The sequence below is a fragment of the Pinus tabuliformis genome, chromosome 6, assembly GCF_031772625.1.
Source record: "Pinus tabuliformis cultivar Carrire ecotype Pingquan chromosome 6, CPIR1, whole genome shotgun sequence".
NCBI classification, from domain to species: domain Eukaryota; kingdom Viridiplantae; phylum Streptophyta; class Pinopsida; order Pinales; family Pinaceae; genus Pinus; species Pinus tabuliformis.
Window position 1 is genome coordinate 1,248,215,897 of NC_142292.1, and position 27,662 is coordinate 1,248,243,558.

Sequence of the window (27,662 nt, forward strand, 5' to 3'; positions counted from 1 at the left end):
TCATAGAAGAGCTCTATATATAGGGTAGAAGGAGAAAGGATGAGTCAGCTTGAGACTGACATAAAGCTGCCTTGTGTCCTCTCCCTCTTCAGTTAAACTTCAGTTCTTGAGTCCACTTGGAGATCCTTGCTTCCACATGGAGATCAAGTACCTCTTACTCATCATAGGGCGAATTCCTTGAACCAAGTGTCAGTTTGGAAGCTTCCTGGGCAGTTGACACCTTGCAGAATGACTGTGCCACTTGGCCAATCTCGCCCAGTGCAGGTAGCCTTCATTGGTTTTGACTTTCAGCGCAGGTACAAGGAGGAGCAGTTGACATTTAGCGCAGATGCTCAGTGGAGCAGCTGACATGATCCAAAAATAGCCTGTTTTTGAGTGTTTTCAGGTGGAGAACTGATAGGAAGTGTTGTGGTTTGCTGACCTTGTTCCTCTAGGGGTAAGAACAACATGTTTAGGGACTTTGGATCCCTGTAATTATCGACATTTCATGCTCCATGTTGCGAGGCACAAAAATGTCTATAACACATAGGCCTCTGCGCACTAAGTTGCAGAGCCTTTTCCTTCGTTAAGACACTCACTCTTAGCTGTCACAAACCTATGACATCAATGACTTATGACTATTCAACTGCTTTAGACTCTCTAAGACTCTCCTTTTTATACAATCCCATGGTCTACGGACTAAGGGAAAATCTCCAAAACTGACACAACCTATCTAGACTAAGGGTGGAAAACCCTTTTTGACTTTAGATATCTTTGCGCTCCATGACCACAAAATGCAGAGACTTTACATTCTTTATACAAAATTAGGGCCTTCTGCCCCAAAACTTGGGTTTGTAATCCCAAATTTGACCCTAGGGGACCTATTCCCAACATAGATCCTCACAATGTATATTTTCATTTATGGAAATATAAATATATTTTTTCTAAAGAAAAAAAATATCATTCATTTATGATTTTTTTATTTATCATGAATTGAATTGTTTCTAGGCATATTTTGTTTAAATTCCACTATTTGACTCTTCTAACCACTATAGGGTGGTATAATAGAGAGGTTGGGGTCACAGAGGAGCGAAACACCCTTCCAATTGATCATATCATTTGAGGTGAGTTTTCTGGGATTAAATTATAAAGTACTAGTTTGTAAGTGTGATAATTTATTGTGGCAAACAAACTTATGGCAATGTTATTGTGCACATTCCCTAGAGAGATGAAACATGCCCCAAAATGAAAGAACCCAATCTACTTCTTCTAGAAAGAGGAGAAAGATCAAATTTTTAGATACAATTGAGGGTGGAAATGGTCAATAAGTGACAAATTAGTACTATTTTGTCTACAAAACATCATATGTGTATGGAAATTTAATAGCTTAAATTGATGACATTAAATTATCAACTAGGGAGTTTTAAACTTGTGCGATGCAAGCACCATGTATCCATGCATGACCATAGCATCTAGATTACTTCTACACTAAGCATATTGAATCAAAACACACTTTGTTCAATAAAACACTTCTAAGAACTGAAGTCAGTACATAAGTTAGCTTACTTAATGACTCAACTAATTCATGTAACTTAATCAAACTATAAAATAAATTCACTCAAATGAAATTGTAATGTTGAAATCAAAACTAGAATGTCATATAACTCTAAATTCAAGTCCTATGGCTTTCACTTTCATAGGACCTTGGGTTAAAAACTTCTAATATGTATCATAGCACACATAACTTCTTTATTTAGCATTAAAATATTACAGGGCCTAGTATTGCATTACATGTCATCATCATTTCAGCTAATGTGACTACATTCCTCCTCCTCTTTTATGTGTTCTATATGTATCCTATATATCCAAAATATGAGATCGATCCCTCAAGATGTAGAGCTCACAACCAACACATCTATGATTTGAGTTTATTAAGACAAAGATGGTTTGAAAAATATTGGACTGATCTGCATTATTTATCTATTATTGGTGAATATCTTTGAAATATTTGGAACATCCAATCCAATAGTAGATCAATTCTTTAATATGTAGATCTCACAACCAACACATCTATGATTTGAAATTATTAAGACAAAGATGTTTTGAAAACTATTGAACTTATTTCCATGATTTATTTATTGTCGGTGAATATCTTAGAGAGATTTGGAGCATTCCAAATGTTGTTCAGTGTTTTCCCCAAGGATATACAAATATTTTGATGAGGTTGGGGATAAATTAATATCATGGAAACCATATTTATGTCCATCATGACAAAATACATGTACTCAATTTTGTCTTTACTAGTCACAACCAATTGAATCAATAAATAATTCTAAAAATGGTTGCTATAGGAAATTCTGAGAAAATTCCATCAAATTAGCCATTGGAAAAATGTATTGTTACAGATGTCATATATCTTCCCAGTAGCCACTCAATTTTTGGTATTCTTCACAAAACCCATGGATTATATTTTTTTCTTTCTTCACAATTAGTTTGCAAATGATGTGGACAAACAGGCTCTCAAAATAGGCTGCTATAGGAATTCTCGTAGCAACTAAGCTACCAAATTTCAATAGGTGCTACCAGATTTATGTAAGTGTTATTGGAATTTTAGAAAATTTCATGAACACTGCTATGACTTGCAAGTATATAGGGAACCACAAATTCCACTTTAAATAGTCATCAAAACATGGGGAATTAATGAAATTAACGACCACATGTCTCATCAAGCTTATAGGAAGTGAAAGTGGATAACATGAGTGATATATGACATTGTGAACAATAAATGTGTGGAGAAGTTAATTAATAATAAACTAAATAGTTGTTAAACATATGTCAAATCCAAGGCTAAAAATTATGCAATACTTTTGTGTTTAAGCATGGGATATCATTTGTATATTAGATCCATTTTTTTTAATAGATTACCATAGGGAATACTTACATGTTTAGGTATGTGGTGTCATTTTGTATATGGGGAACACTATATCATTTTGTTAAAAGTTTGCATTTATATATATATATATATATATATATATATATATATATATATAACAAAATATATATATTTCATGGCACATGTTTTAAGAATTGAATTGTTTTTTTTAATTGATTTTGAAGTGTTATATTGTAGGTTGAATTTGCACAAATGAGGAGATAATCCAATATAAGCTATGGTGAAGTGAACACTCTAACATGTTGTATTATTGAAGGTGCTCAGCTTGGGTCTTTATAGAAATGTCAATTAGGCATATTCTTGGTAATCATATGTAAAACTACAAAGATCACAACATTAATTATAAAGATGTATATTAACACAACTCTTTGTTGAAAAGTAATCATATTTTTTTAATCCCTCCCACATGAGTAATTCCTCATATTAGATCTATGTTTTTGTCTCTTACCTTCACCAACACTTCAACGTAGTGATTCTTTAATTTAATCTGTAAATATATTAAGTAGCATATTGCATCTTGCACACATCTTTCACATGATGTCTCCCAATAGAAAAGTTCCTGTAATTGGAAATAAATTCCATATCCTTAACATTTTTTAGGATGTATACAATTCTCTTATATATGTCTTATGACATTAGTCTATCATTCCCATCTTCAACTTCCATTTCGACAACTACATTTCATTACCAAAATATGTTAGGAAAGGGTAAATTAGTAAACTCATGAATCCACATCCTAACTACACATACTTTAAAACTTTCTTGGAGATGAATAGTGTCCAAAAGATTTTTCTCATCGGAATCCACGTATAAGGTGTGGCCCCCACTTAATGACACTCGCAATATACTTCTTCAAACATTTATATCCAACTAAATAAATATACCAATACCAATGATTCACTTAGGTGCATAATGACTTATGATGAAATTTGTAGAATATTGGGATACTTTTTTTACCATCCTTGACACCTACATAGCTTGATGATCTATGAACTACCATGGATATTCCACTAGACAATTCTTCATAACATAACTGATAAATCTATACTAAAAATATGAAATAAATACTATGAGGGTTATTATCCTTATACTCTTGGATTTATTTAGTTGTTTTTTTTTTTACATATAATACATAAAATAAATAAAATAGAGAAAAAAAAAGGTCACTCACAACAATAATAACATAATATATGACCTAGGAAACCCTTTTATGAGAAAACCTAGCTAGAAGGTGAGGTTGTTTTGCTTTCTCTTTCCTTGATTGGAATAAATGCAAATATAGATAAGTGAGACCTATGTCCCATGGGGTGTTATAATGAATAAATAATCTACATTTTGTCTCTCCCCATCCAATCTCAAATACTTTTTCTCATCTATCAAACATAATGCACTCAAATATAATGGAAACTCTTTTCCTCCTAGTGTCCTAGTTATAACATAGCCCGATAGCCAACTAGTGGTTAAGTTTGACACCTTAAACTATTAACTAGAGTTATGTTATTGGATCTTATTGAATATTCATCATCATGATGATGTGGCTAGCCCCTTTTCCATGAATAATGGGGGTTGATGTGGCATCCTATTGATCATGGTCATCAAAAAGGAAGGTCAACTTCTAGGTGAAATAGGTTTTTCATATAGACTATGATTGAGACAATTCATGCACTGTTGGAAAGCTATATGTGTGTAGAATAGCACTAGGAGGTGTTGCACTTAGGAAGCAAAGTTTTACCCTCGAATAAAATCCATTTGATGCCTCAAATTTCTCTTACAAGTGTTAACACCTAAAAAGTGTTCACCTAGCCATTTTCCACTAGGATGATCGAAATACACCATGTAGTATGGGTTTTACACATAAAACCCATCTTCACTTTAGGGAATAATTTAGAGACCCACTTTTCATAATGATTTCTATTCATCCTCTTGAAAATAACCCAAAAATTCATTTTATTAGTTTCATGTTATTTTCATATTTACCCATTTAGTGAAAAAAATTAAGAATATTTTTCTCTCATCTATAGGAATAATTAAGTAAATCATTATTTATTTATTATTCCTTAATTATTTAATTTTCTCCTTTGAGATAATTATTAAACTATTATTTAATAATTATCTCTTACTCACTTTAAATATATCTCCATAAAGTAATTAATAAATTAATTTTTATTTATTAATTAATTTAACCATTTTTCTTGATTAACTCGATAAATCATTATTTTTTGAGTTAATCTACTAAGTAAAGACTTTTTACCATTTCAAGAATATTTTCCTATCTAAAATATAATAAAATATTCCTAATGGCTAGATCTTGATTTAGTCTAATAATATTTTATAATTTTTTTGGATCTCCATAACATTTGTTATAAATATAGACATTTCTTCTTACTCTTTACACATTACCATTTCATTGTCATCACTATCACCTTACGACTCTTGAGCTCCCACACTCAGTTCACATACTCTCTATACATTTTTCTCACTACAACTAGTGAGAGAGAGACCAGTTACTGAAGTGAAGGGAATACAAACAACCCATCCCACGGAGGGGGATGCTTAAGGCCCAAATCTTTATTCTTCTCCAACTGGTGTAATTTTTTTTATTATTATAATAATAATAATAAAATAATTTCCATTAGGTTTTTATTGTGGAATTAACTATTATGTGTTCTTCAACATTTACAGATCATCTTTTGCAGGGTTTCTTACAATGTTTTTTTCATATCTTAAGCATATTAGCATATTTTTTATTTGTTTCCATGGTTGTTATGGCTATTCATCACTAGTAGCTAAAGTGAGGGGTTTTGGTACATCTTCTAGAAATATTCATACTAACAACAAGGTTCCAAACCCTAATTCAATAAACTGGGACCCGTTGGTAAAAATGATGTTGCAAGCTTACTGCACCACTTTTTCTACTCTAAAAGTATCTATATGGATGAAAAACAATATACTGATTTAATGTAGATCATACATTCCAATTTTGTGAGGATTTTGGTCCCAAAAAGATTATAGTAAATGAGGTGAGGAAATATTTTCTCCACCTTTTCTCTTGTGTATCATTTAGCTTTTTTCTGGAAGTTGTTCTTTCAACCCAATTTTCCAAAGGTTATGCTTCCCTTATATTGTAGTTCTATAACTCTTCTATAAAACTATATACTCTATCAACTCTAGCTGAGGATTTGGTTCCAAATCCTATATAGAAGGTAGGGCATGTTACTCTTCTTGATTCAGCATGGAAGGCTCATATAGTTTTGGAATCGCTACAATCACCATTGAGTGAATGTGCATCTATCGGGATAATCTATGTCTATAAGTGTTATCTCACACATTTTCCAGTATCTCAAAGGGACCATATCACAAAGCCTAATTTTCTTACTAGGACCTTATGGCATTTCCTTGTTCAATTGTAACCATACTTTGTTTCCCACCTTGAATGACTTCTCTATTATGTGTTCATCATGATTGACCTTGTATTTTTTCTATGACTTCTAAATTGTCACATGTACATGTAGATGGATTTGTTTGATATTCCCAAAAATGTTTTCTTTCTTATGGCATCCCCTATAACATCCTACCTAACTCCTTTTATTTTATATGCAATATCGAAAGGTGAAGGTGGAAAATATCCAAAACAAGTGTCAAATGGGGACTCACTAATAGAAGTGTGGATTGCTCTATTATTATAGTGTTGTATATATATCATATTTTTGTCCCAAGTCTTTGGATGCTTTTGATTGTAACCCCTCAAAAGCTACACCAAAGTCCTATTTACTTCTTTTGTTCTCCCATCTATCTATGGATAGAATATTGTACACCTCTTCAACTTCATGTCCATCTTCTCCCACAATGCAGTCCAAAATACACTAAGAAATAGTGTGTCGATGTTTGAAATGATGGTCCTTAGTATCCTAAAGTGCACCTAGACCTATTTCAAGAATAAGTTTGTTGCCTATTTATCACTGATGAGACTTTTACAAGGAATTAGAGCACACATATTGCTGATCCTATCAACTACCATGAATAGGTAGTCATGTCCCTTCCTTGTTGTTGTTAAGCCTCCCATAGTTTCCTTGGAAATTCTTTGCCAAGGATGAGTGGGTACATGAAAGGGATGATATAGAGCCTATGTCCTATTACATATATTGTTAATAGAACATCATGAATCCTCTTATAAAGATAACTACCTTTCTCTTTCATTCTTTCCCAATTCACATACCTCAGAAAGTTAGCCACTCACTTTCGTACACCAAAATTCCCTGCAAACTTGGAGGTGTAAGCCTCTCTAATCAGTTGAAGTCACTCATTTAGGAACACATAACTTATCTAGCCTATAGAGTAACCAATTCTAGAGATGGTAGTCAACTATGTTTCCACCATCATGCACATGAATATAAATTTGCAACTCCTAAAATACCTCTTTGAGTCACATTCCTTTGTGTATGCTCCTCTATAGGAATCATGTGTGAAAGGATCCATGTGTATAAGAGTTTACCAAGTTGTGATATTTGATTTCGGTGGAATTGAAAGCATGCTAGTAAACTTGTTTGTGCTTCCCTTCTTGTGCTTTATCACTAAATGAAACTAATAAACAAACACCATCTACTTGTAATTCCTGGTATGTTGCAACTTAATCTAGGCCTGTACGTAGTGCAGTGGTTAGTGATCTAAGTGTATTATTGTTTATTTTCCCATGAAATAGTTTTTCAACTTCTTCACATATTGCACCAAGGAATAGAGCTCCTTTTCATAGGTAGGGTATTTAAGAACTGCCACATTAGATACTTCAAAATGGTAGCATATGTGCCTTCCTCCCTACATCAAGACCACTCCCATAGCATACCCATTTGCATCTGTCTCCACTTCAAAGGGATGATGCAAGCTCGGTAATGCCAGAATTTGTGCTTGGTTTTATATTCTTTTTTAACTCCTCAATGTCCCATCTACTGACCCTTTTCCCACTGGAAACTCTTGCAACTCATTGTTAGGGTGTAGAGTGGTGTTGCTACTGCTGAAAATGAGGCTATGAATTTCCTTAGGTATTTTGTTGACCTAATAAAACTTGAAACCTTAGAAATATTAGTAAGAAAAAACCACTTCATGATGGTCTTCATCTTGGGAGGATATATCTTTATCTCTCCTCCACCAATCACATACCCTAGATGCACCAAAGACTATTACAGAAACTCACACTTCTTAATATTTTCCTATTATTGGTGCTTTGTTAATGTCTCTAACACCTACATCAAATGTGATATGTGCTACTTCTAGGTAGCACTATATACTAGGGAAAATTTTAGCAGATAATATTCACACATGCACTAATTTTCCATCCTTTTTCCAAAAAACGACTCACCAATTTTTTTTTCTAAAATTTATTCACCCAAATTTTATAGTATAAATATATTTTTCCTTAAAAATCACCAAAATTATATAGATATTATATAAAATCATTAAAAAAGCGAATATTTTGAAAAAATATCAACAAACATTTTATAGTTTGCATACTAAGGACTAGCATGATTTGCCAAGGTTTCTAAACAATAATATAAATTTCCATCCTTGAAATTTTCCCTGGTATATACGAGTATATCATTTGAACATAAAATAACTAATGAATCTATAAAAGGGCACAATATATCATTCATTAATATCATAAACATAGAAGGTGCATTGCATAGGCCAAATAACACGACTAACCACTCATACAAAACTTGCCTGGTTTTGAAGGTTGTCTTCTAGGTATATTCTTCTCAAACCCAAACCTGGTGATATCCTAACTTAATTCGAGCTTAATGAGGTAATTTTGTTTCTACAATTGATCGAATAGATACTCGTTCTTGAGTGTAATTTTTTTAACACCTTGTAATCAATGCACATCTACCAAGTCCCATCCTTGTTTGGCACAATGATGATGGGTGACCCACATGGTTGGGTACTTGGGCGAATGAAGCCATGTTCTAGTAGTTGTTACAAATACTTCTTCACCTAAATTAATTCTATAACAAACTACTTATACATCCAAATGTTTAGCAATGGGGAGTCTAGCAAAAAATAGATCTCTTGCTCCACTTCCCTCTTAAGTGGTAGCCCATTAGGCTCCTAGAACACACCCATGCATTCCTATAGAAAATATTCTTGTTGTTGTTTCTATTTTTTAGTACACCCCTCTAGGGATTAATTTTCCCTCACCAACTCTTCTACAAACTAAGTTTCTCTTAAAAATAGTAAAACATATTTCTTTCTAGAATTGATCAATTTCTTGGCTTGCTTTGCACTTAGCAACAAATTTTTGGATTTTCCTTTGTGCACATTGATAAATCCTTGATGAGGTGGTACCATTTGTCTCCCCAAATCAATATTTCATCACACATATACATATAAGAACTTTGAAACACCACTCCACATACATAAAGGGGAACTACATCTAGTTCTACTTTATATAAAAAATGAGTGTTGAGAAAAAAAACTGATTTTGTGTTGTTTGGTTACATTTATTTCCACATTCTTATCTACTCATCCCAATGTATATGGGATTAGGGTATCATAAAATTCCATTCCCAATTTATTGGCCATCTTTGTTGCAATGAGATTCACTTATGATTCTAAGTTGAATAGAGCATCAATTTTATTTTTTTAACCTGTAGCTTTATATGGAAGTGTTTGGTGATTTAATTATCTTCCTATTGTTGAAGGATACTGAAATAAACCCCATTCTACACTGATGTATAGATAATCCTCCCATCCACATCTGAGTTGTTTTCCACTTGGTTTGTCAAATCAATGGCAATGAGATTTTTTTTTCTTAGCATCTTCTTTTTTTCTTGAGGTTGGTGTCTCGATGCAACTTCCATCACTTCTCGTATGTATGATCGTCAACGTTATAATGGTTGTAGTGGTTGTTAGGATATTTACACTAGTGTGTTTTAGCTAATGTTTTTTCCCCTTTTCCATTTATTCTTCCCCTCCTTGGAAGCTTCCTTGTTCTCTTTATGCTTTAACCCACTTGATTTCCCTTTCTTCTTACCTATGTTCTCTAGGTACTATTCCTATACACAAGCTTTATTGATCGATTTGGGTTTAAACAACATCACTTACTTCAGTTGATTGTTTTGTATAAATCCTAGATACTTGAGGAGTACATCTAGGTTCCTTGGGAGATGCCCATCATTATGGCCATTTTTCTAATTTCTATGGTGTACTCTTGTATACTCTGCTTTTTATTCTACTTGAAATAATGCCACTAGATCCATGATCCAAAAATTGATCCTGGATAAACCTCTAAGTCCAAAAGACCTCATGTAAGAGGTAAAAGGTTCCAAATGGCACAAATCCTTTGTAAATCAGAGGAAAATGAAAATCGCAGGCTGCTCTACGAAATAGTCTCTTTGCAAAGATCTCCTCATTTTGAATCCAACACAACTTGAGTGGGTGAAAATAGACCTTAGATGAAGGAGTTACTGTAAAATGAAAATTGCCCAATGTCCTTAGAAAAGGAGGCAATTTTATTAAATCTTGAACTATATTGAAAATTTTGATTTTAGTATAGTCTCACGAGCCAATCCATAGCTGACACGTGACAGGCCGAGATTGGGCCACGTCGCCTTGTTTGATTGATCAAAGAGGAAATATCGCATCAGTAGATTACACTATCGAGCCTTAAAAAACTTGAAGAAAACAATGAAAAATCAAGCTAACGAAGGCTTTAACAATGAATGCACAGGGACTGTCGGATCTGGCTGATCGATGGTCCAGATCTAATCAGCATATCGCATCGGCGGTGATCGGTAGGTCAGAGCAGAGGTATGGGGCAATGGATCGGGGCGATGCGATGGAGTGATCCCTGAAATCGGTGGATCACCATCGGCGAACAATGGAGTGGCCATATTACACACACACACACACACATATATATATGCATGATAGCCTGACAGTGATCGTCGATATAGGCAGATCGACATCAGTGATACCAAAGGGGAAGCCAAAGGGCCGTTACGACTAGAGATACGATATGGCCAGACCCGATAGGAATCTGGAATGCAAATGCATAATATTGGAAATCCACCCAAAGCCATTTTCATGGGATTTTCAATATATTTTCGTAATTTCGTTTATTAAACGAAATGCGAAGGATGAATTCCTTGCGATATGCGATCAATGATAGCGCCGATGAAAAGGGGCCGATAGTGATATGCAGATATCACTGATCGGCGAACCCCCAATGCAAGGGTAATTGCGATATGCGATGGAAGGCGGACCCGATGGGAGTTTAGGGCACAATTATGAATATTTCAAGTCCGGCGGGAAATAGTGTTATGCAGATTTTCCCGTGTTTGGCAGCGTTTCTCTGTGTAAATAGAAAACGACTACTCAGAGGAATTTTAAGCACTAATTGCCCTGTCCATTACTATATAGGTGGCATCCATCCCAGGAAGCATTTAGAAAATGATTTCTAATGCTCAGAGGAGGAAAATGAAGGTATAATGGCTTGAAGACAGACAACTGAGAGGGAATAAAAACAAACAGACAGTTCCGATTTGGCACAAAAGGCCATGAATGTCAAAGATTGGGGGGTCGAAGTTGTTGACAAGGGCCGAGTTGCTGTTGAAGACCTACCGGGATGTGAATGGTTGCTATTATTGATCCTTGAGGGGTCGCTGCTGAGCAGAAGCCATAGCAGAAAGTTGAAACCAAAGGGGCAACGCAAGAACCCAGGGAGTCACTTGGAGTGCAAATGAAAGACCCAAAGAGAGCAGTAAGCAGCTAGAAGGTAGAAAGAAGCTAGAGCCAAGAGCCAAGAGCCAGAGCTTCAAGAGCCGAGGGATAAAAAGGTGTCTATACCCACTGTCTATGTGTAGAATAGCAGGAGTTGAGTCAAAGACTTGTAAAAGACTTACACCATATTCCTAGAGAGGCAAGTCAAATTGACAAGAGCTCACGGAGATGTAGCCCAAGAGTTGTGGGTGAACTCCTAATTAATATTATTGTCTATGTGTCTACCTTATTGTTTCTTTATTACTGTTATATGCATGTATATATTAGTTTCAACACATTAATTTACAACACATAATCAGCTAAAGCAAATACAAGCATACACCCATATTTTCAGGCATTTCTTATTTCTGCATTCATTAATCAAATAGATATGGGAATATTCAAGCTTTGGAAGTGGGAGAGGTCCTTGTAAGTGAGACAAGGAGCCTAAGTGCCCCATTTTCAGATCAGGTGGTATCAGAGCTTATGTTTGATTGACCACGCCTTCAAAGAAGGTTATATCAGAATGCTTGATTGACAGAGCAAAGATTGCTTGTCTGAAAGGTGATTAAATAGTCAGAGGTTGATTGTATGCTTGTTTTGCAGACTGACTATTGTTTAAGTTTGCAGAGGCGAAGAGAAAGCTATTGACAGCTTAGTCCAGGAAGGACAAGAAGAAAGAAGAAGTCATTGGCATAATGACAACTTCTACAAATGAGTCCTCGAATTTTGCTCTCCTCACAAGACTCTTTGATGAAGACATGAAGCAAGAATTGTCCACCATGATGGATATGGTGAGAGAAATGTATGAGGATGGAAGGAAGAGCAGCATGCTTAGAAAGCAGCTGAATTCCATGAAGGAAGAGAAGCAGTTGCTTGCTGACAGACTGCAAGAAATGGAGAGGCAACTTCATATTGCAAATATGAACTTGAAAAGGATGCATGAGTTGGAGTCACAGCTCTTTGTTTCCCAAGAAGCCTTAGTCAAGTATCAGCTTGAAGAAGAGGTAAGCCATTCCAGTTTGTCTTCAAATTCTTCTGAGAATGCTTGTATTGGTTCTTTTGAAAAACATACTAAAGGCATAGGTTCCAAGCTAATGTCCAAGATGGGCTATGAAGGAAAGGGCTTGGGAAAGCATGCACAAGGTATCATTGAACCAATAATGATTGAGGAAAGGCCTAAGTATTTGGGTCTTGGCCATGGACAGTCTTATGGAGAGAGTTCCAAAGCTCCCATGAAGGCCATTGAAACCATTCCAAGAAGGAGTTGCATTGCAGGTCCTCTATCTCAAGAGTGTGAAGATTGTGTTCAGGAGGAATGCAATGGCTTGAAACATCATTTGCAGGGTGTAGGTGTTCAGAAGCACACCCTTGAACCAGAGAGTTGTGGAAACTCTAACAGCCTTGGAGAGATTGATGGGATTCCAAAGGGAGCCACTTCTTCATTTGCTTCACCTCCTCATGAAGGCAATAAAGGTGAAAGAGGTAGGTATAAATCTGGTGCTAACCATAGTCCTTTTGATTTTGCAAAACATGATAAATTTCCACATAGATATGGAAAAAGAGTTGCTTGTTCCTTTTTTGGTTTGGATAACCATCATGTTTCTAGATGTTGGAAGAGAATGGCTACATACAGGAAGCAGAAGAAGGAAAAGAAGCAAGCAACCAAAGGTCCATTGGACAAGGCAAATCATGTTATCAAGAGGATGCACATGCAGTGCACTTACTGCCATAAGTAAGGACATCTTGTTGAAAGGTGTTGGACTCTAAATCCAACAATGCTTCCACTAAAGCTGAAGGAGAAGATTGAAATAGAAGATGGCAGAAAGGGAAGTGAAGATTTCATGACTGATGTGTCTCAAAATGATTCACATATTGATGTTGATGTGTAGACAAAGGAAGGACCTTCGAAATGGATTGGCAAGAAATGGTTAGAGTTCTTATCCAATTAAAGTTGTATGCCTATGGATATGATGCATCTATTTGAATTTCTATGGTAATTGAATGCAAGTTGCAGGTTTCTACCAAGAAGGTGAATGGAGAGGCTAAGTGGGAAGCTCACTTTATTGTTCCAACATTATATTTTATTTCAGCTTCGAAAGTACAATGTGCTTAAGCAAAAGTGGAAGGATGAAATGCATGCATGAGAGGACGTGCATGAACCAGGGATGTTGATGTTTTCCTTGTTTCCGAAACATGTGTGTGATTGAGTTGAAGGGTTGATTGCCTTGTTGTAAACATGCATGTAATTTCGATTTGGGAAAAGTTAACTTGGTCTCCAAATGGAGATAAGGATGAAGTGTTTTCATCTTTTGAGAAAGAGTCCTAATGGTATTTTTCTACTTGCTTGAATTGAAGGGTCATTTGATTTAAAGGCATGTTTTTTGGGATTGTTATTTAGTCCATCATTTGTATGTAGATGTAAGACATGGACGTGTTCACAAGATGTGAAAAATCTATTTCTTTCATTCAAGTAGGAGTTTAGTCCATCCAGTTGTTGTTTGCATGCTTGTTGTTGTTGGCAGCTTGTCAAACAAATACAAATGAAAGTTTTGTGGAGAAAATGTACTTCACATTTGTTTGAGCCACCTTGGATCAATGATCAAGGCAGAGAAGCTCAAAACTACCTTCTATGACCATTTCATTAGAAGTTTTGCAGGGAGGCAAGGAGGAAGACAAATCTTCTCAGGAAGACCAGCCCATCCAGAGAAGGGAAGTGGTCATAAACTTTGGTCCAAAGGCAATTTGCAAAGGAAAGTGTAGGGGAGGCTGAAAGAAGAGGGTGACTCACTCTCATTTACTGTTCAAATCAGTATATGAGTCTTTTGCAGACCAAAATTTTTTTTTAGTGGGAAGGCATGATCCAAAAATGGATCCTGGATAAACCTTTAAGTCTAAAAGACTTCATGCAAGAGGTAAAAGGTTCCAAATGACACAAATCCTTTGTAAATTAGAGGAAAATGAAAATCACATTGCTTTCGGAAATAGTCTCATTGCAGAGATCTCCTCATTTTGAATCTAATGCAACTTGAGTGGGTGAAAATAGACCCCGGATGAAGGAGTTATTGTAAAATGAAAATTGCCCAATGTCCTTAGAAAAGGAGGAAATTTCATTAAATCTTGAACTATATTGAAAATTTTGATTTTAGTATAGGCTCATGGGCCAATCCACAGCTGACACATGGCAGGCCAGGATTGGGCCACGTGGCCTTGTTTGATTGATCAAAGAGGAAATATCGCATCGGTGGATTACACTATCGGGCCTTAAAAACATGAAGAAAACCATGAAAATTCAAGCTAACGGAGGCTTTAACAATGAATGCACAGGGGCTATCGGATCTGGCCAACCAACAGTCCAGATCCAATCGGCATATCACATCATCGATGATCAGCGGGTCGGAGTGGATGCATGGCATGACGGATGGGCGATGTGATGGAGTGATCGTCGAAATCGGCGGATCGCCATCGGTGAACAATGGAGCGACCATATTATATATATATATATCTATATATATATATATATATATATATATATATATATATATATATATATATATATATATATATATATATACATATACATATATATGCATAATAGCCCGACTGCAATCGCCGATATCGGCGGATCGGTGTCGGTGATACCAAAGGGGAAGTGTTACACAGCAATTTGTCACCGTCACTGCTACCCCTCTCCCATATCTTGGAGGACTCATTCCGGGACCTATGAGAAGTGACATGACCTATAAACACTTGCATTGCAATCCTCTAAACATGAGCTTTATTTGCCCTGAAGACATCTCCTGCTGAAAAACCCTAAAAATAGCTCTTTTTCCATTAGCGTGGTTCCACAGTTCAGCCCTCGCGGCAAGGGGGAAAATCCTCCAAAGAGGGCGCGCCAATTGGCGCTCTGTCATAGAGTCGCACCCGCGCCAACCATAATCAGAGCCATTTTTTAACAAATAAACGGAGGAAGTTTCGTCCTAACAAATTCCTGGACTACTATCTATCTTGAGTTGGGTGGTTTGGCTATAGATTTCCATAGAGAGGAAGTGGTTTGCCACCTCTCATGGAAGCTTCCTTGATGATATGGCCAATCCCATGATTATTGGTGATGGTCCCAACTCCCCTTCCTCCATTTATAAAAGCTTGCCCATTTCCTTTGCAAGCTAGTTTTGGTAGTTAGCTAGTTAGAGAGTTAGATAGTTTGATAGTTCGAGAGATTGAGAATTGTCAAGTTTCCAAGAGCTTCATGCTGCAAGAGCCTTCTTGATTCCCTTAAGGCCAAATCCAAGCAAGGAGATTATTGTCCAAGATCCAAAGAGAGAGCCTTGTCCTTATTCCCAATAGGCTTTGCGAGACATGTGCTACTGACGACCCGCCAAAGGAGAATCCAGCGTCAGAACATTGGTTGTACTCTCCTTTGATTGATTATTAATGAACGACTATTGGTTATGGTTCCACTCTTGTTATTATTTGTGATGATGATGAGTTATGTCCTTTCTGACTGACATATAGTTGCATATGCTAGATTTTATGCTTGTGTTTGTGTCATTCCTTGTATGTGCATGTTTCCATTCATGGATATCGTGAGGATTGTGATCTGCCAGAGCAAAGGAATAGGAGCGCCACCTCTTCTACAAACAATAGCATTGGAAACTAGGTAGGGCTTCATCACTGGTCTATTAATTTGCAATTAGGAACTTGCGTTGTAGCGTTGTATGATTGTTGCTAGACCCGGTCTGGGCTAGTAGGGATCGCCTTTGTCGGGAGAGGGGATTTACCTCTTCAAAAATTTGGTGACTCCGCTGGGGAGCTTGTCTTGCCTTTTTGGTTGTCTCTTGATTTTTTGCTTGCTTGGTCAGCCTTTTGGGCTAGGTTCTTTTGCTGTTTTTTGCTTCTTGGTTTACCTGGTTATCGTTGGCCTAGTTTTGGATTGCTTAATTTTCATTTTGGCATAGAAAACTTTATTGGCGCTCTTTTTTGAGTGACAGTCGTGCCAATTGGTGCTAGTTGCTTATATACAACCTGCGCCAATCCATAAAAGGCGCTAGTTGAAACCTGACAGTCGCGCCAGGCCTGGGAACTTTTAAAGTTTGCTTGTTTTAAGCCTTATGAGCTTGGTCTTTGTTTTTGGATACATTTTCTCGACTACTTGAGTGTGTTGGAGTCCTATTTGACTTGTTTTAACCTTCATCCTTTGCTTGTTTTCCATTTTCTATCGATTTCACGTTTTTAGCCCTAGGGCATCTAGTGGCTTTGTGTGTCGAGCCCTCCTTAGGAGTTTTTTGGTCTTTTATTGGTCCAGTCGACTTTCTGATTGCTCCCTTGCACTCGTTTAGTGGTTGTCAATCATTTCATTGTGTTGTTTGAGTGACCTACCTCTTTTTCACTTGGATTCCGCCTTGTTTGCTTTGGCCTAGATTACACAGCTCATTTGTGTCTCTGGGATTTTTCTCGGTTTTGAAGGACTGCTTTGTCAATTTAGGGATCTGATTCTGCTTGCATTGAGTGAAATTTTCTTGTTTTTCTCTCTTATCATCATTTCTCAAATTGCTCTCTTTTCATTAGCTTTTCAGTTTGTTTAGTGCATCTTTCCCTTAACATTGAAAAAAAAAAAACTCTTTTGCTTTTCATTAGTTAATGTGAATTAGAGCTTTTCTTTGTTATTAATGATTAGTGACTTTGAAGAAAAGTTTTTGATTTCCATTAGCTGCATTAGAGATATCATTGGTAGTTTTCTGATCATTTTGTTTGTATGAAAGCTCTCAACTCTCTTATAGTTAGCATTCATCGAATAAAATGATATACTATGGCATATACCTTGCATTTAGGAGACTTTGAAATATAAATACGGTAAGGCCTAAAAACTGAAACATAATCCAAGATCAACTTTAAAATGAACTGAATAAATCTAATAATGCATTGGAACATAACGCACAGATTTAGAGGTCTAGGCTAGAGACGTGCTCTGGCGTTGTTAAACCTAGTCACTTTTGTTTCCACTCAAGGTTGGGTGATTCCTCCTTCTGTGACTCAATAGTGGTCTAGTACGGATTTGAGCTCCCACGTACCGTCGAGTATATGGGCAGACCCCACTAGGTTATCATCCTTTATCCACAAGAAGCTGTGTTTGCTGCCTTACAAGCTGTAACGCACTGAACACAGCGTTCGGGAAGATTGATTGTCGTACGGAAAGTCCTTGGTTTTCATATCACTGCCAAGGTGTATATGTAGTTTTACGGATTTGTTTGGTAAACCTTTTTGCCTAGTTCTCCAGAGTAGTCACTTTCGTTCCTTTTCGGACTCCCTAAAGGAAAAGGTCCATCTAAGCACTTGTCACTTCAGGCTCATTAAATATTCAAAGGTGACTAGAGTCATATTTTTTTCCTTTTCTCGACTCTCTAAAGATGAAAAGGTCAGGTTCTGTTCCTGTGTCTTAAAATTTATTCAACCATGTTCACATTTACCCTGTTAGATCTTGTTTGCGTTAGCTTGAGTAGGGTTCTTTCTCATTTTCGATTGCAACGTTCCCCGAGTCTACCGGCCAAGGTTTTCCCCCAGATGGAAACCCTAGTCTGTTTCCTTCTTTTGGAAATGCTGGTGCTCCATATATGGAAACTTTGTCCTTGCCTGGGTTAACCGTCGGGTTGCCTGTTTGGTTGTTCTCAACCTCTATGGTCTCTAATGTCTCAGCTACTGTTCAACCAGTTCCTCCACCCGAACAACATCATGTTGATTCCAAGGTGGACCTCTCCCCTTCTTTGCTTGTTTCTACATTCGCATCTTCTACTTCGCCTGGTGAAAGTCTGGATTCAAGTAACCATGTGGCTAAGAATAAGAAGAAGAAGACGAAGAAGAAGAAGTCTCATAAGCGAGAGGCTAAAAGTGCAGCTACTGCTCCAAGTCCATCCTAGGTCGAAACACCTTCTGCTCCACTACGGAAAGTTAAGATTCCTTGTAGATTGTGCAAGGATGACCATCTTCTTCGTGATTGTCCTGGCATTCCTAGGGTCTTAGAAGTATGGTCTCATGATCCGGCTTGCCCCTCATCGTCCTCTGAAGCTCATGGCGATGCTACCCTAGCAGCTGGAAATGGTAAGAAGAACGGGAAGATTCGATTCCCCTGTAGGCTATCTGAAGCCAACCATATCCTTCACCTTTGTCCGCTCATGGATAAAGCTTTTGCTGTCTTGGAAAGTCTTACAGCTTCTTCACCCCAACTTCCTGTTGGATATCAGAGGCTCTCTTCTGACCCCTTCCCTGTGGACAATGAGATTGACTTAGATTCTTCTCTTGTCTATCCTCCTCCTTCTGAGCCTAGTTGTGCCAAGCCTGCTCCAGACCAACCATTGGTCGGAGAGAGTGTCGACTTGGGTTCACCACCTGTTGATTACTCTGTTCCGGAGGAGCATCACGAGCATCATGCTCATGTTCTTCTCATCTCATCAGATTCTCCTAAGTCTGAAAATGACCCTCCGATCCCTGCTGATTCAGAGAGTCCTTCTTCGGTTCTTGTAGAGCAGGGGGGCGATCATATGATACCCCCACCAAGTAGTTCAGTCGTTTCCTTCGACTGGAGTCATTTGACTACATTCTTCCTTCCATCCCATGTGCCTCTCCAGATTACAATACATGCCTATGATAAGGTAGTACCTGGCACTATCCTGGATGAGGGTGCATCTGTCAGTCTTATGCCTTTCACTACTTGGCAAGCTTTGGGCTCCCCACATCTTGTGCCAGTCGCACAGAATCTGTTGGCATTTGACGGAGGAACCAGTCAACCATTAGGGATCCTCCCGAAGTTTCCTGTTACTTTGGGAGGCAAAACCGTTTATATAGACGTACTGGTTACCCAAGGTGCTTTAGATTTCAGTCTTCTCCTTGGTCGTGACTATGTTTATGCCATGGGGGCCCTTGTTTCTTCGCTTTTCTGTGTGGTTTGTTTCCACACGATGGAAGAATGGTGACTATAGATCAATTATCATTCTTTAGTCCCCCGGTGCCTCCTGCGCAGTGGTCATCCCCTTTTGGTTTTTATCCACCAGTTGTATCTGCCCCACCACAGGTCAACTATGTGCCTACTTATCCCATGCCTATATCCAGTGATGCTATCGTCATGCATAGTGTCCTGGGGGCATTGGGTCCTGACTTCCAAGATGTTGTCCTTCCATTGGGAGTGGCACTTTTGGAAGAAACGACTTCTTGTTCATTATGATGAAGTTCATTCGGAGCATAGTTCCTTTCCTATGTTAAGCTCCTTAAAAAATGAAACTACGTTTGGTCGGAGCATAGTTCACTTTCCTATGTCAAGCTCCTTAAAAAATGAAACTGGATCTGGTCGAGCATAGTTCCTGATCTTGTGTCAAGCTCGTTAAAAAATGAAACAAGGGTTATGAGGATAGTTCTTTTACTGTGTCAACCTCATCAAAAAGTGAAACAACTCCATTTCCAAATCGAGTCTTTTGATTAAGATATCGTAAAATAAAAGTCGAGTCTTTCCAAGATCTCGAATGTGAACCTTCATTCCATCCACCTCGTTGAATGCAATGAAGCTTGGGGGGCAGGTACCTCGATTTGAGTCATTATGCTGGGGGCATGCAAACTTATAACAAGCATAGTTTTTCGTTTCAAGCTTGTGTAAACATGAAACCGAATCCAAGCAGAGTTCTCCATGGTTCAAGCTTGTGTAAAAATGAACCCATACCTGATTTACACCTCGTGATTGCCGTTGTTATCCGCTAAATTCTGCTAGATGAGCCTTGGTTGTTTCATTCCATCAGCACCATCTCTTTGGCTGATCATATGCTTTCACTTGATTGTTTATCTGTTCCTGAGGAACCGCAACGATGAGTGGTTTTATTAGCCAGCCTCTTGACCATTACATGTTTTGAGCAGTTCCACCATTGTTGGAACCAGTTGTTGCCCTTTATACCACTCGTTCCTCCAGGATGAGTCACCTTTAAGCTCTTTTCTGACTCATAAAATATGAAAAGATTGTCAAGTATTTTTTTCCCTTTTTGACTCGTTAAAGAGAATAAAAATGGAGGTCTGCTTTTAGCTCTTTTCTGACCGTCTAAATATGAAAACATTGTCGAGTTATTCCTCTTGACTCGTTAAACATAAATAAGAGGCAGTCGTCTTTAAACGCTTTTCTAACCATTTAAAGACAAAAAGATTGTTGGGCCCTTGTCGTCTCAGGCTCGTTAACGGTTACGAAACGACGTGCTTCTGACCGCTTTTTTACTTTTTCGAGTCGAAGTTACTATCTACGAAAAGTACTCCTCAATCGTAAAGGTCGGGCAGTTCTTTCGAGTATCGTTTTATACATTTTCAGGCTCGAGAGACCCAACTCTACAAAAAGGACCCCCTGGAGTTTACTTTTTTGTTGTCTTTTCAAACTCTCTAAACATGAAAAGATGTCGAGTTTTTCCTTTGTCAGACTCATTAAAACTTGATGACATTGGATTCCGTCGAAATGATGTTTTACAAGCATATGCTATCCCCGTCAAGCTTGTTAAAAATAATCGGGGTACTCGCCAGAAATGGTGGGGAAAATGGAACCAGAATCATTGTTGTGTCGGCAGTATGTCACTGTTGAACATGGCACTCGTCTGCATTCGTGTCTAGGTGGGGACATCTCATCTCGTCTTTCACTTGCTTTAGTGGGTTGGGGTGATCCTGTTTGGCCTCTCATCTGCTCTTTGCCTTGTCACCATGACCTCTGATCAATTGATGTAAAATACTACCAAGTCCACTATCGTGCCGCTGATATGTTCAAGAGAAGTTGACCTCTACGAAATAACAACCTCCCTCTGATAACTCACATAATCCTGATTCACAACAACCTTATTTTCCTTTGTCTCGTGTCGATGATGTGGGAAACACTATGGCCCACCTTCGATCAAGGTCACTTCCTATCGACTTCAGCTTATTATCCAGGAAGTTGATCTAGAAATTCCCTTCTGGTGCCTTGGAGCCTGCATGCCTCAATGGCAGGTTCTTCACGTTCGATGCAAGGTTTTCATCATTGGCCTCCGATCGAATGATTCTACGAGTGTTCGACGCCAGCTCACTAGTTCACATGCCGTAGATTGTACTTGTAGTACCTTGACGGCCATTGTCATTATTGGTGGTACCTCTCGCGTCTGTTAATAGCTTTCATCATTGGATGGTAATTAGACAGTGTTCCTGCATGTTCGACTTCAGCTCATATGTTCGCATGCTTGAACTTGTACTTCGTTCGGGTCGAGGTGGAGCGCAAGACCCTGGATTTCGTCTGTTGAGACCCAGGCTGCGATTTTGTGGATTATTATGATTATTACATGGCTCATTCATTGGATGGCTGCGATGATGCCTAAGTCTATTTATCGATCCTCACTGGATGGCTGCGCCCATACCTTGGATCTAGATTATTGTGTACTCTGCTATGGATGGCTGCGCCCATACCACATATATCATGTATTTGAGATATTAGTTGTACTTCTCCACGCAGGTTTTCTAGTGGTAGTGTTTTTGGTTGAACATGTTCTCGTAAAGCATTTCACCCCTCTCTCTCTCTCGGCCCTCATGCTTTAGGGGGCATCTGTTACACATCAATTTGTCACCGTCCCTGCTACCCCTCTCCCGTATCTTGGAGGACTCATTCTGGGACCTATGAGAAGCGACATGGCCTACAAACACTTGCATTGCATTCCTCTAAACATGAGCTTTATTTTCCCTGAAGACATCTCCTACTGAAAAACCCTAAAAATAGCTCTTTTTCCATTGGCGTGGTTCCACAGTTCAGCCGTCGCGCGAAGGGGGAAAATCCTCCAAAGAGGGCACGCCAATTGGTGCTCTGTCATAGAGTTGCACCCACACCAACCATAATCAGAGGTGTTTTTTAACAAATAAACAACGGAAGTTTCATCCTAACAAATTCCTGGACTGCTATCTATCTTGAGTTGGGTGGTTCGGCTACAGATTTCCATAGAGAGGAAGTGGTTTTCCACCTCTCATGGAAGCTTCCTTGATGATATGGCTAATCCCATGATTATTGGTGATGATCCCAACTCCCCTTCCTCCATTTATAAACGATTGCCCATTTCCTTTTCAAGCTAGTTTTGGTAGTTAGCTAGTTAGAGAGTTAGATAGTTCGATAGTTCCAGAGATTGAGAATTGTCAAGTTTCCAAGAGCTTCATGCTGCAAGAGCCTTCTTGATTCCCTTAAGGCCAAATCCAAGCAAGGAGATTATTGTCCAAGATCCAAAGAGAGAGGCTTTGTGAGACATGTACTGTTGATGACCCACCAAAGGAGAATCCAGCGTCAAAACATTGGTTGTACTCTCCTTTGATTGATTATTAATGAATGAATATTGGTTATGGTTCCACTCTTGATATTATTTGTGATGATGATGAGTTATGTCCTTTGTGACTGACATATAGTTGCATATGCTGGATTTTATGCTTGTGTTTGTGTCGTTCCTTGTATGTGTAGGTGTCCATTCACGGAGATCGTGAGGATTGTGATCTGCCAGAGCAAAGGAACGGGAGTACCACCTCTTCTACAAACAATAACATTGGAATGTAGGTAGGCCTTCATCACTGGTCTATTAATTTGCAATTAGGAACTTGCGCTGTAGCATTATATGATTGTTTCTAGACCCGGTCTGGGCTTGTAGGGATGACCTCTCTCTGCAAAGGGGATTTACATCTTCAAAAATTTGGTGACTCAGCTGGGGAGCTTGTCTTGCCTTTTTGGTTGTCTCTTGATTTTTTTCTTGCTTGGTCAGCCTTTTGGGCTGGGTTCTTTTGTTGTTTTTTTCTTCTTGGTTTACCTGGTTATCGTTGGCCCGGTTTTGGATTGCTTAATTTTCATTTTGGCACAGCAAACTTGACTGGCGCTCTTTTTTGAGTGACAGTCGTGCCAATTGGTGATAGTTTCTTATATACAACCCGCTCCAATCCGTAAAAGGCGCTAGTTACAGCCTGACAGTCGCGCCAAGCTTGGGAACTTTTAAAGTTTACTTTTTTTAAGCCTTCTGAGCTTGGCCTTTGTTTCTGGATACATTTTCTGGACTGCTTGAGTGTGTTGGAGTCCTGTTTGACTGGTTTTAACCTTCATCCTTTGGTTGTTTTCCATTTTCTATCGATTTCACATTTTTAGCCCTAGGGCATCTAGTGGCTTTGTGTGTCGAGCCCTCCTTAGGAGTTTTTTGGTCTTTTATTGGTCCAGTCGACTTTCTGATTGCTCCCTTGCACTCATTTAGTGGTTGTCAATCATTTCATTGCGTTGTTTGAGTGACCTACCTCTTTTTCACTTGAATTCCGCCTTGTTTGCTTTGGGCCTAGATTACATGACTCATTTGTGTCTCTGGGATTTTTCTCGGTTTTGAAGGACTGCTTTTTCAATTTAGGGATCTGATTGTGCTCGCATTGAGTGAAATTTGCTTATTTTGCTCTCTTATCATCATTTCTCAAATTACTCTATTTTCATTAGCTTTTCAGTTTGTTTAGTGCATCTTGCCCTTAACATTGAAAAAAAAAAAAATCTTTTTTACTTTTCATTAGTTAAGGTGAATTAGAGCTTTTCGTTGTTATTAGTGATTAGTGACTTTGAAGAAAAGTTTTCGATTTCCATTAGCTGGATTAGAGATATCGTTGGTTGTTTTCTGATCATTTTGTTTGTATGAGAGCTCTCAACTCTCTTATAGTTAGCATTCATCGACTAAAATGATATATTGTGGCATATAGCTTGCATTTAGGAGACTTTAAAATATACATACGGTAAGGCCTGAAAACTGAAACATAATCCAAGATCAGCTTTAAAATGAACTAAATTAATCTAACAACGCATTGGAACATAATGCACACATTTAGAGGTCTAGGCTAAAGACATGCTCCGGCGTCGTTAAACCTAGTCACTTTTGTTTCCACTCAAGGTTGGGTGATTCCTCCTTCTGTGACTCAATAGTGGTCTAGTACGGATTTGAGCTCCCACGTACCATCGAGTATATGGGCAGACCCCACTAGGTTATCATCCTTTATCCATAGGAAGCCGTGTCTGCCGCCTTACAAGCCATAACGCACCGAACACAGCATTCGGGAAGATTGACTGCCGTACGGAAAGTCCTTGGCTTTCATATGACTGCCAAGGTGTATATGTAGTTTTACGGATTTGTTTGGTAAACCTTTTTGCCTAGTTCTCCAGAGTAGTCACTTTCGTTCCTTTTTGGACTCCCTAAAAGAAAAGGTCCATCTGAGCACTTGCCACTTCAGGTTCATTAAATATTGGAAGGCGACTAGAGTCATCTTTTTTTCCTTTTCTCGACTCTCTAAAGATGAAAAGGTCAAGTTCTGTTCCTGTGTCTTAAAATTTATTCGGCCACGTTCACATTTACCCTGTTAGATCTTGTTTGCATTAGCTTGAGTAGGGTTCTTTCTCATTTTCGATGGAAACCTTCCCCGAGTCTACCGGCCAAGGTTTTCCCCCAGATGGAAACCCTAGTCCATTTCCTTCTTTTGGAAATGCTGGTGCTCCATATATGGCAACGTTGTCCTTGCCTGGGTTAACCGTTGGGTTGCCTGTTTCGTTGTTCTCAACCTCTGTGGTCTTTAATGTCTCAGCTACTGGTCAACCATTTCCACCAAATGATTGCTAATGCTCAGAGGAGGAAAATGAAGGGACAATGGCTTGAAGACAAACAACCAAGAGGGAAGAAAAATGGACAGACAGCGCTGATTTGGCACAAAAAGCCATGAATGTCAAAGATTGGGGGGTCAGAGTTGTTGACGGGGGCCAAGTTGTTGTTGAAGGGCTATCGGGTTGTGAATGGTTGCTATTATTGATCCTTGAGGGGTCGTTGTTGAGCAAAATCCATAGCAGGAAGCTGAAACCAAGGGGACAGTGGAGAAGCCCAGGGAGTCACTTGGAGTGCAAGTGAAAGACCCAAAGGGAGCTGTAAACATCCAAAAGGCAGAAAGAAGCCAGAGCCAGAGCTTCAAGAGCCAAGGGATAAAAAGGTGTCTGAACCCACTGTCTATGTGTAGAACAATAGGATTCGAGTCAAAGACTTGTAAAAGTCTTACACCATAATCCCAGAGAACCAAGTCAAATTGACAAGAGCTCACGGAGATGTAGCCCAAGAGTTGTGGGTGAAATCCTAATTAATATTATTGTCTATGTGTCTGCTTTATTGCTGCTTTATTACTCTTATATGCATTTATATATTAGTTTTAGCACATTAATTTACAACACATAATCAGTTAAAGCAAATACAAGCATACACCCATATTTTTAGGAATTTCTTATTTACGCATTGGTTAATCAAATATATATGGGAATATTCAAGCTTTGGAAGTGGGAGAGGTCCTTGTAAGTGAGACAAGGAGCCTTAGTGTCCCATTTTCAGATCAATCCATTGGTCCTCTACATACCTATTAGAGTAAACATTTGACTTTATGAGGGTTTTTAAATCCTCCCAATTAGTCACTAGAGGATGTCCCTCCAACCTCAGGGTTTCTATGTGGCTTTCCCACAAGGTCATAACATAGCCCTCTATTTTTAATCGATCATACAAAATATTATGTTATTCCTCTATACAATGAAAAGTAAAATAAACTTCCAACTACTACAACCAATAATTTAAATTCAAAGTGTAAATATCACCTTTATATGGATTGATATTGACCATCACCTCCATTTTGAACGAGGACTATGAATGGTTCATAGCACTCAAACTGGGTTGATATTTTTTGAGTCATTTATTAGACTCCCTCTTTGGTTCTTCCTGATCCCAAATCTCCTCTTTGATATGACCTCTTCATTAGAATCTCCATCTTCTTTGAATCACCTAACCTTATTAGTCAGGGCCACCATGAGGATGGTGAAATTATAGTTTTTTTATGACTTGCAATTCTATCCATGTGAAACTATCCTTTGTGGGATCTTGAGGTTTGTTCATAGACTCATTAGCTATGACTGGAGTTTTGTGACTTTCAACTTAACTTATTTGGATACCCGACAACTTTGGAAATTATTTCCAAAGAAACCTAATGTGATACCAATATGATATGTAAAATGCCATGGATAATTCATCACAATAGATTTGTTAAGTTTATACTGAGAATTCAAAATATATACTATGAGGGTTATTTTCCTTATACTTTTGGATTGATTTAGTTACTCGTTTTTTTATGCATGTAATATAGAAATTACATAAAATAGAGAAAAAAATCACTCACAACCACAATAACACAATATATGTTTTGGAAAACCCTTTCGGGAGAAAATCCAACTAGAAGGTGAAGATACTATGCTCTCTCCTTTTCTGAATAGAAATGGATGCAAGTACAAAGAAATGAGACCCATGGCTCGTGGTATATTATAGTGCATACACCCTCTCTATTTTCTCTCTCCCTGTTCACTCTTGTTTTCTCTACTCATATATGCAACAAAATGCACTTGAATAGAATGGAACCCCTTTTCCTCCTAGTGGCCCAATTATAACACAACGTGCTATCCTTCTAGTCGTTAAGTTTGACTTCTTCAACTCTTAACAAGAGTTACAATATTGACTGTTCTATAGTATCCTTTGTTAAGATCACATGGCTAGCCCATCTTCCATGAATAATGGGGTCTGGCATGGCATCATATCAAATCATGGTGGTTAAAATAGGAAGATCAAATTTTGGGTGGCATAACATTTGCATACATAATCTAATTGAGATGATTCTTGTGTCATTGGAAAGGTATCCGTGTGTAGAATAGTGTTACGGGGTGTGAAGTTAAGAGGGAAAAGTTAACCCCAAAACATGTCATTTTATGCCTCAAATTACTTCTAGAAGGTTTCAAACCTGAATTCTCCAAACTAGTACCCACCAGTAAAAATGTTCCTATGAGTTTATTCCTCCATTATTTCCACTCTAAAAGCATATAAATGGATGAAAAATAATATAATTATCCAATCCGGATCACTTAATGTGGATATGGTTGAAATTT